At 32.2% G+C, this 8,729-nt stretch overlaps 1 long non-coding RNA gene across 1 annotated transcript; it reads right to left on the reverse strand.

Moving 5' to 3' along the window:
* Positions 1 to 6,026: 6,026 nt before the first annotated feature.
* On the reverse strand, positions 6,027 to 6,865 carry LOC106301930. The gene is made up of 3 exons (XR_001262307.1): positions 6,712 to 6,865; positions 6,480 to 6,584; positions 6,027 to 6,356 (listed from the first exon to the last, which is right to left on the reverse strand). It is a non-coding gene; the product is annotated as an uncharacterized LOC106301930 (long non-coding RNA).
* Positions 6,866 to 8,729: the final 1,864 nt, after the last annotated feature.

Below are 8,729 nucleotides of genomic sequence, written 5' to 3' on the forward strand. Positions count from 1 at the left end.
AGAACAAACCCATCAAACATGACAAACTAAACAATGCATATTAAAATGTGGTAGCCTAGAAATATTGTAAAATGTTTAATTATCAAACCTATTTTGATACAAAAAAAAACTTATTATTTAAGCAAAAGTTTCTAGGGAAAATTGTTTTTTAGAGCAAAAAAATGATAACTATCATATACTGATCGACCTGATCCATTTCACTTGATCGGCAAAGGTCAATTTCTCGAATTATAGACCGATCGATCAATGGAAGCATAGATATGAATCATGGTAGAAATAATTTGAAAATTTTGTGAACAATCAGTGAAATATAGAAGACGGCATGAGAAGAAGGTTACCACTTTTTTTTGTTTTTTTTTTTTTAAATCGATTTTTTTTCAAAATCTGAAAGTGAATAATCCCAAATATTTTGTTTCCATATTTTTAGGAACTGATTTCTTATACATAGAATACAACTAATATGTAGAAATCGGTTTTTACAGGTTTTTAGAATTATAGTAATGTGTAGATTTTGTTTTCTACATGTTTTAGATTTACAGTAAATCTGTAGAGGTCGGTTTCTACATGTTTTAGATTTATATTAATGTGTAGATTTTGATTTCTAAAGATTTTAGATCGGTAGGTTAAGCGCGGAATGTGTATTCTAAATATTTTTAGAATACTCTTATTTATGTAAATCACGTATTCTAAATATTGTAGATTCAATGAAAAAAGTGGATTTCGTTTTCTAATTCGTAGAATGTTATTTCTACTTTATTTAGAACAGAATCTGAAAATTATGATTTAAACATTTTTAGAACTGAAAAAAATACCCTAAGTTCATATATGTATTTTATCAATAGTTACTATTTTCTAATTTTTTTGTTTGTAAAACTATTTATTAAATTTATTTTCAAAAATATTAAAAGGTATTATAGACAAAAATGACACAAAATAGATATTAGTGTACAAGAACATAGTTATCATTTTTTAGCTCTAAAAAAACAATTTTCCCAAGTTTCTAAAGACTTAGTGTCTACAAGAAATTATAGATTTTCGTCTTGAAATCTTACTATTAAAAAAAACTAGACCATACCTTTAAAAAGAACAAAGACACACAGACTAAATCATGCATATTCGGTTCCATTTGACCTTTTATAAAAATATAAAACCTAAAAACAAGAAGGTTTTCCTGGTGAGATATAATCAAACAACGTATTTTTAATTCCTTGAAGATCCAAAGCTTAGATTTATAATCTCGTCGGACTATGTATCAGAATAATTTAAATTAGTTCCATCTCCATAAAAACTTGTTTGCATGGTGAAATATAAATATATCCTTTGTCAAAAAATAGAATTATAAATATATAGTAAAAATATATCTTGTAGATCTTGACTTTTATTTGATGGCACTCTTTATATGTTTGGAAATAGTTATATATCAATATAAGGTAGGGAAAACCTTTTTACAGAGGTTCAATCTTTCAAACTCATTGCGCAACTTTTATGATGACATATGTGTGTGTTCAAAGCAACAACTGGATTTAACCAAACATCATATTTCCTTTTAAATATCCTGTCTAACTTATACTTCAGCTTACAAAATGATGCATTTCAACTATAAAATTCAAACTACGCGAAGGCTGGTTTCGTGTTTATTATATTCTGTTGTCATTATTGTAGTAATTGATTGTTAAGTAGCACTACAAATAACATTGATTGTTGTCGTCCGGCATATACCACAACCAATTAAATGGTAATGTTCTTTTTTCTGTAACGGCAATTGAAAAACTATAGTTTGACTATATCCAATTGTGATTTCTTTTTTTTTTTAAAGGACAGTAAAGTTCATCGTCATTAACACACACACTAGGAGTCTGAGATGTAGTATTCATCAATGCGATTTTTTTTTTGGTTTGTTGAAAAGAATAGTCTTATAGAAGTTTCACTATTTGTTTTTACTTTAGAAAGTTTCACCATTTCGTTTTTAGCAAACAAAAAAAAAATTTCACCATTTGGTGGTCCTTTTTACTCATTCGCATCTCCTTAAAGGAAAAAAGGCAGCGTTGGTGAAGAAGTGCTCTTGCACCATCTTTGTTATTTTCACCTCTAAAATAGAAGAATTATATAATAGAGGTGAAATATGTTCGAATATATTACGCTAAAATAACAATTTTTAAATATAATAGAAAAATAGAAGAATGCTATTTCTTCTTTTATAAATAGAAGAAAAAAACTAGAGGTGATTAGAACAATTTTAACTCTAAATACTGTTATAAAGATGAAAATAATAATGAAGTGGAAACGTTCTTAGGACATCTCCAATCCAACTCTAATTTTTACTCTAAAATGAAGTAAAAGTAGATATGGAATAAGAAGTGTTCCAACCCAACTTCATTTCTCTCTCCATAATATAGTTTACTCCATTTATAGAGTAATCTATTTTTTGTTTGTTCATTACTCCGTTACGAAGTGAGAAATGAAATACGGTTGAAGCATTTTTACTTCATATCTACTTTTACTCCATTTTTGAAGAAAAAATAGAATTTTACGTCAGAGATCAGATGCTCTCAAGCTGCTAGGCAAGTGATTTAATATACTTTAACCCAAATGGTCAGTAAGTCCATGGTTAAAAAAAACAAAAGCACAGTGGGATATCATTTGCATAGTGTTGATAGCTTCACTAGTTATACTCCAGGTTATACTAAACCGTTTCAACTTGTTCACAGAGTTACAAGTTCCTATGTAATGTTAAAATTATACAAACATAGAGAAGCTTAAAAGGGTACTTTATTGTCTGTTTGACCAAATTAATCCAGCGATTAATCAAATGTTTAGCATTTGTACAACATGTCTTATATTTTATTTCAAAATATGAATATTATACAATTTTATTTTGGTAATCAACATTATACAAATTGATGAATGCAAATGTACTGAAGATCTTCAGATGGAAGATATATATTTTGTTTTCAGTTTAATATATTATGTACTAGTATGTGTTATATTTCCAAATATTCTAAAATGTTAGATTTATTATTCGTAAATAATCATAATTTATATTAAAAAAATTAAACACTTTTTAATGATGATGAAACTGAAAGAGACTTTGTGTTGTGAAAAAAAAATAGTCCACTATATATTAAAACGAGCTTGTACATAATGGACCAATCGAGGTAAGTGTAACAATTTATTTAATTGAGCCAAAAATAAAAATAAAACAAAAACAATTGACATGAGCCTCTGATAAATAAAAACAAAGATGATGAAAACTAATAGCAAACAGTTATTGCACTGCCCACAGTTTGGCCTCATATTCAAATGTGGTTTCTGTAACTTTTTGTTTGGTTGGTGAACTGGTTTTGTAGCTTTAGATCATAATCTCTCAACAAATGCAAAAACAAATCTTACAACCCATAATATAATAAGTTGCTTTGTTATTTTATAGTTGTGATTATATTTGATTAATACAACAAAATTTAATTTACTAATCCATATTAATCAGTTTCATTTTTCATATGATTATAGTTTTGGTTTGACTCTAGGTAATCATTTACATATATATACACTAGGGTAGGTCCGCGCTACGCGCAGAATTTGATGTTTCGATTTTTATTAAAAAAAAATTTTGTGTAAATTTTATTTTATGTAAGTTGGGTATGAGTATAATTATGTTTTCTACACCAAATTCCAATTATATAACTAAAGATGACCGAATTCTTAGTATTATTGCTGATTTAATTCAGAGTTACAAGATTTTATAGTGTTTTAAGTATTATAACACTATAAAATACATAAATCAACCGAAACCGATCAATAAATAATGAAAGTTTTCAAATAAACGTTGTATTTTTTTGTGAGGGTTTACAAAATAGTGGAGAAAGAGGTTTTAATTTACATGAACTCTCTGTCGATTATAGTTGTTTCATACAATATTAGCAATTTCTATTATTAACAATTGTTATTGTTTAAAAAGAAAATATATATTATAATGGATTATTATGGTTATTGAATGTATTGTTACATAATGAATTACGTTGAATAGTTGACTAAAGAAATAATTTTTTTGGTCTTTCTTTGTTTCTTTTGTTTGATGTTTTTGCTTATATTTGTTCACATATTAAGTAATTAATCGTACTAATAAGTTATTAGTAAGGCAAAAAAAGGCAAAAAGGTAGCAAACGTATTATTTTAAATAAACAGACTGAGCGTAACATTTATCCAAATATAAACACATAATAAATCTTCATTTTAATTTACAAAGATTAATTCATTCGTTTGTTGTTAATTAAAAGATACATGAGTTATTTTTTCTTGGTTCTAACATAATTTTTATCTATTTAGAGTCAACATATGTTTGAACAAAGATAACATGAAAGGCCTTCAAATTCTATTTGCTAAGCAATACTCTGTCCAATTTTGAAAATGTAGTTAAGTCTCCTGCAAGCCTCTGCTCCGTTCCATATTTCATATATTTTTCTAGAAGTGTTACGGAAGTTAGTAAATAGGGTAGCCTTTTAGCTTCTCTTTAGTGTCCTTGTTTTTGTCTTTTCTTCTCTCTTATTCCTTTTCTCCCTTGCTTTTGTAGCTTTTGATATCTCATGCAACCGATGTTACTCCTTCATCTCTGCCATTTCCTTTTGTTTTCTTCCTCCTCTTCCTTTTTGGTTAATTTTGGTGGCTCTTCTTCTTTTTGGATCTTCTTCCTTTGTTGCTGGCTTCTCTAACTCCTCTTTTTCAGATACCATTCCTTGACAATTGATGGAGGGTGGTCTGTCTTGACAGTCTTCTTAGATTTTGTGAATTAGTTCTTCTGCTCAGTGGATTTTAGAACAGTTTTTACACTTTTTTCACCTTTATATTTTACGGCCTTTTATGTTAAAACTGGTGGAGTGGTCTCAAGTTTCTCCCATGTCACTCAAAGTTCTAAATTTATTTTTATGTAGCGCAAATTATCTGGGGAGGTTCCTCATCGTGGCCAAGAGGACGTCACCTAATGTTTCTAGTTCTGAAGGTACTCCTTGTGTTTCACCTACATGGTAGTTACGTAAATCATCGTTTTTTAGTCACATATTCATAATTTATTCATCTATTTAAAGACTAATGAGTACGAAAATTACATACATGGATTCAAATTGTCTTAGATATGAGGCCTGTGCTTATACCTGCTCAGAAAAACAAGCATTGCAAGCCTGCTCTATCTTTCTTTAAAACCATCTCATATGATGCCTCTGAATCTTCTACTCAATAGAAGAAATATTTATTTTGCAATACTCAAAATTGATAAAGTGACTCAATAATCTAAACAAAAGCAGCGGTTTTGTGCTCTCATTCATCAAGATTTATCTCTATCGGCATGAATCTTAATTGATTGTTTGGCTGTTTTAACTCCTTTGTTTGTCAGTCTATGGAGATCTCCTCTACCCTTTGTTGAGGATGGCTATATCAACGGCAACTACTGGTGTTTTCATTTAGATTTCTGTTTTGCCTATGGTAAAGGCCTTTTCGCTAAATTTTTAGTATTGAACTCATATGTCCTCTTCTGAGTTTGGAGTGGTAGTCCTATTCTACCTTAGTAAAACCAATGTTAAAAAAATTTAATCAAAGACCATCTAATCTCGTAGCTACATTTTTTCATTCCTTATGGTCGACTACATTTTGTTACTTTGTTATGAATTCAAAAGAATAATATAAAATGTAAAAGTGAAAGAATAAATTGGAAAAAGAATTGCGGTTAAGAAGGATAAAGATTCTCTTCTCTACACTATAATTCGATAACGGTGAACCTTTCTCTTGCGCCGCTACGAGAAACAGCTCGATCGCCTCGCCTCTTGTGTCTCCCAGAGAACACTATAAATTTTGTGTTTTTGATCTAAATCGGAGTTTCAGTCTCTCCAACTATGTTCGGACTTTGTTTGTTTCTTTGTAAGTTGTAGTTGTTTCTTTTCCTCTTTGTTTTTAAAACTTTTCTTCTTTTATTTGTGCTCAATTTTTTTCTTTCTAGCAGGAATAATATCACAAATTAAACTTCACATTAGAACATAACACACAACTGGGACAAATTTGCAATTTACATATGGTGAGAAGTGTATGAATGGCTAAAAACTAATGGTAGTTATTTTTCTCCCATTTTTAACTCTTTCTATTTTTAATAGTCTTCGAAATCTAAATCAACTTGCGGCCAGAAAAAGTTCAGTTTGTCTGACATAGCTCGCAGATCCAGTAGGCTGATTATATAAGTAAGACTTGAAGCTGCATCATTTTCTTTCCTCGCTTCGAGTTGTCACTGAGATGTCTCCGGTGGCGTTGGAAGAATGAAATCTGTCTTTTTTTTTAACAACTATAGAAGAATGATTTCTGTCTCGGCTCCTTTTATGCTTCATGTGAAATCAATGTACCAAATTACAAATGAAGAACCGGGGTTTTGAAGCATCAGTTTATTCCTATTTTGAGCTTTGATACAATAAATATAGATGAGGATAGCTTGCTGAAATACATACCTGTTGGGCTGGTGACTTCTTAGGAGTTTAGGCTCTTTGATTGTTGTACGTGATTTCCCCGTTCTTGGATCCAAGTTATCACTTTTATTCATACCAACTCTTCCCCTGCAAAACAAATATTTAAATCTATCAACATACGTGATCACATAAAAAAACATTGTTAGTTTATAATATACATACATGACTGTAGTATCATTCGATATTTGATTAAAGTTTAGGGTTCTTTCTATACCTCTCACATGAGAGCAAAGGAGGCAGCTCCGCATTTGTCTGGATTATATGATAAATCCCCCGAAGATCAACCACTTTATTCGGAAACTCCTGAAATCTTTTAACTCAGACAACCTTCATACTGATGTTGTGGTCTAAACATCTTAGTTTGACAATTAAAGGGATAATGATGTATTCCTATATACTAGGGACTTAGGTTTATCTACACGTTCATAGATTCTATATTCTCGTTGTATAAGTACCAAGATTGGTTGATGAATAAACACAGACTTTACATTATATTTTATGGTATCAGAGCTAAGATTTCATAACCTAATTTTTTTTTCAATACTATTGATCTTCTTCTATCTTCTACTACTACGGTTCATCAACCATAATGGCTGAGCACGACACGCCAGCTGTTTCTACAACTACGCAGGCGACTTCCAGAGATTCGTCACCATACTATCTACACCCATCAGACAATCCTGGAGCCCTTATTACTTCTGTTCTACTTAAACAAGACAACTATACTGAATGGGCTACAGAACTCCGAAATTCTCTCCAAGCGAAACAGAAAACATGTTTTATTGATGCTACCATTCCAAAACCTACAGACGGACCAGACTTATCGCGATGGCTTGCAGCAAATTCTATGATTGTCGGATGGATTCGCACTTCAATCGATTCAAAACTCAGATCAACAGTTACTCATGTGCCTGAAGCACACAAGCTTTGGGAATCTCTGCGTTTTCGTTTTTCTGTCAAAAACGGGACCCGTCTACATCAGCTACAAGATGAAATAACAAATTGCAAGCAAGATGGACAGACGGTCCTTGACTACTATGGTCGGTTAACTAAACTCTGGGAAGAGTTGCAAAATATGAAGACAACTCGACCTTGTACGTGTGCTGCTGCGACTGATATTGAAAAAGAAAGAGAAGACGCGAAAGTTCATAAATTCTTGTTTGGTCTAGACGACTCGCGATTCTCTGCCATCCGTTCTCGCATCACCGACGAAGATCCATTACCGGATCTCAATATTGTTTACTCAAGGGTGATTCGTGAGGAGCAAAACATGGCAACTACCCGATCTAAAGAGCAACGAACCGAAGCTTTAGGGTTCTCAGTTCAAACCGAGAATTCCAAAGAGTTGGTTTCTGCCAAAACTGATACTACTCCACGACCAAGAGATCCTTCTCGAACTTGTACCCATTGTGGTCGTACAGGTCACGATATAACAGAGTGCTTCTTGGTCCATGGCTTTCCTGACTGGTACACTGAACAACAACAACAACGCAATGGTTCATCATCATATCGAGGTGGACGTGGTGGTCGTTCTAACAACAATCGTGGGCGTGGCCGCGGAAGAGCTAATGCTGCACAAAGCAATTCTCACCAACAATCGGATCAGATTGCATCTCTGATCGCACTTCTCCAAAACCAACAAAGCAATTTATCATCGGAACGCTTGTCGGGTAAAACAATGCTTACTGACGTTATTATTGATACAGGGGCATCACACCATATGACGGGTGATATATCATTATTACATGATGTCTATGATATCCCATCATCATCGGTTACATTTCCTAATGGACGTGATTCTCTTGCTACGAAGCAAGGATCTCTGCGTCTCAGCAAGGATTATGTGCTTCACGATGTTCTCTGTGTCCCCGATTTCTATTGCACACTCATATCAGTTTCGAAACTTTTAAAACAAACTGGATGCATAGCAATATTTACTGATACATTGTGTGTTTTACAGGACCGTTTTTCGAGGACTCTGATTGGAGCAGGTGAAGAACGTGAGGGGGTGTACTATTTTACGGGGGTTAAGGTTGCACGAATTCATGGAGCTTCTAAGACAAAATCTTCTTCTTCAACTCTGTGGCATCGTCGACTTGGCCATCCATCCTACAAAGCTTTGTCTTCTTTACCGGTGTTTCAGAATTTTAAAATAGATTTTAGTGAGTCTAAATGTGATATTTGTTTCAAAGCAAAACAGACTCGCCAAGTGTTTCCCGATAGTCTTAATAA

The sequence above is a fragment of the Brassica oleracea genome, chromosome C1 (assembly GCF_000695525.1).
Source record: "Brassica oleracea var. oleracea cultivar TO1000 chromosome C1, BOL, whole genome shotgun sequence".
In the NCBI taxonomy this organism is placed as follows: Eukaryota; Viridiplantae; Streptophyta; class Magnoliopsida; order Brassicales; family Brassicaceae; genus Brassica; species Brassica oleracea.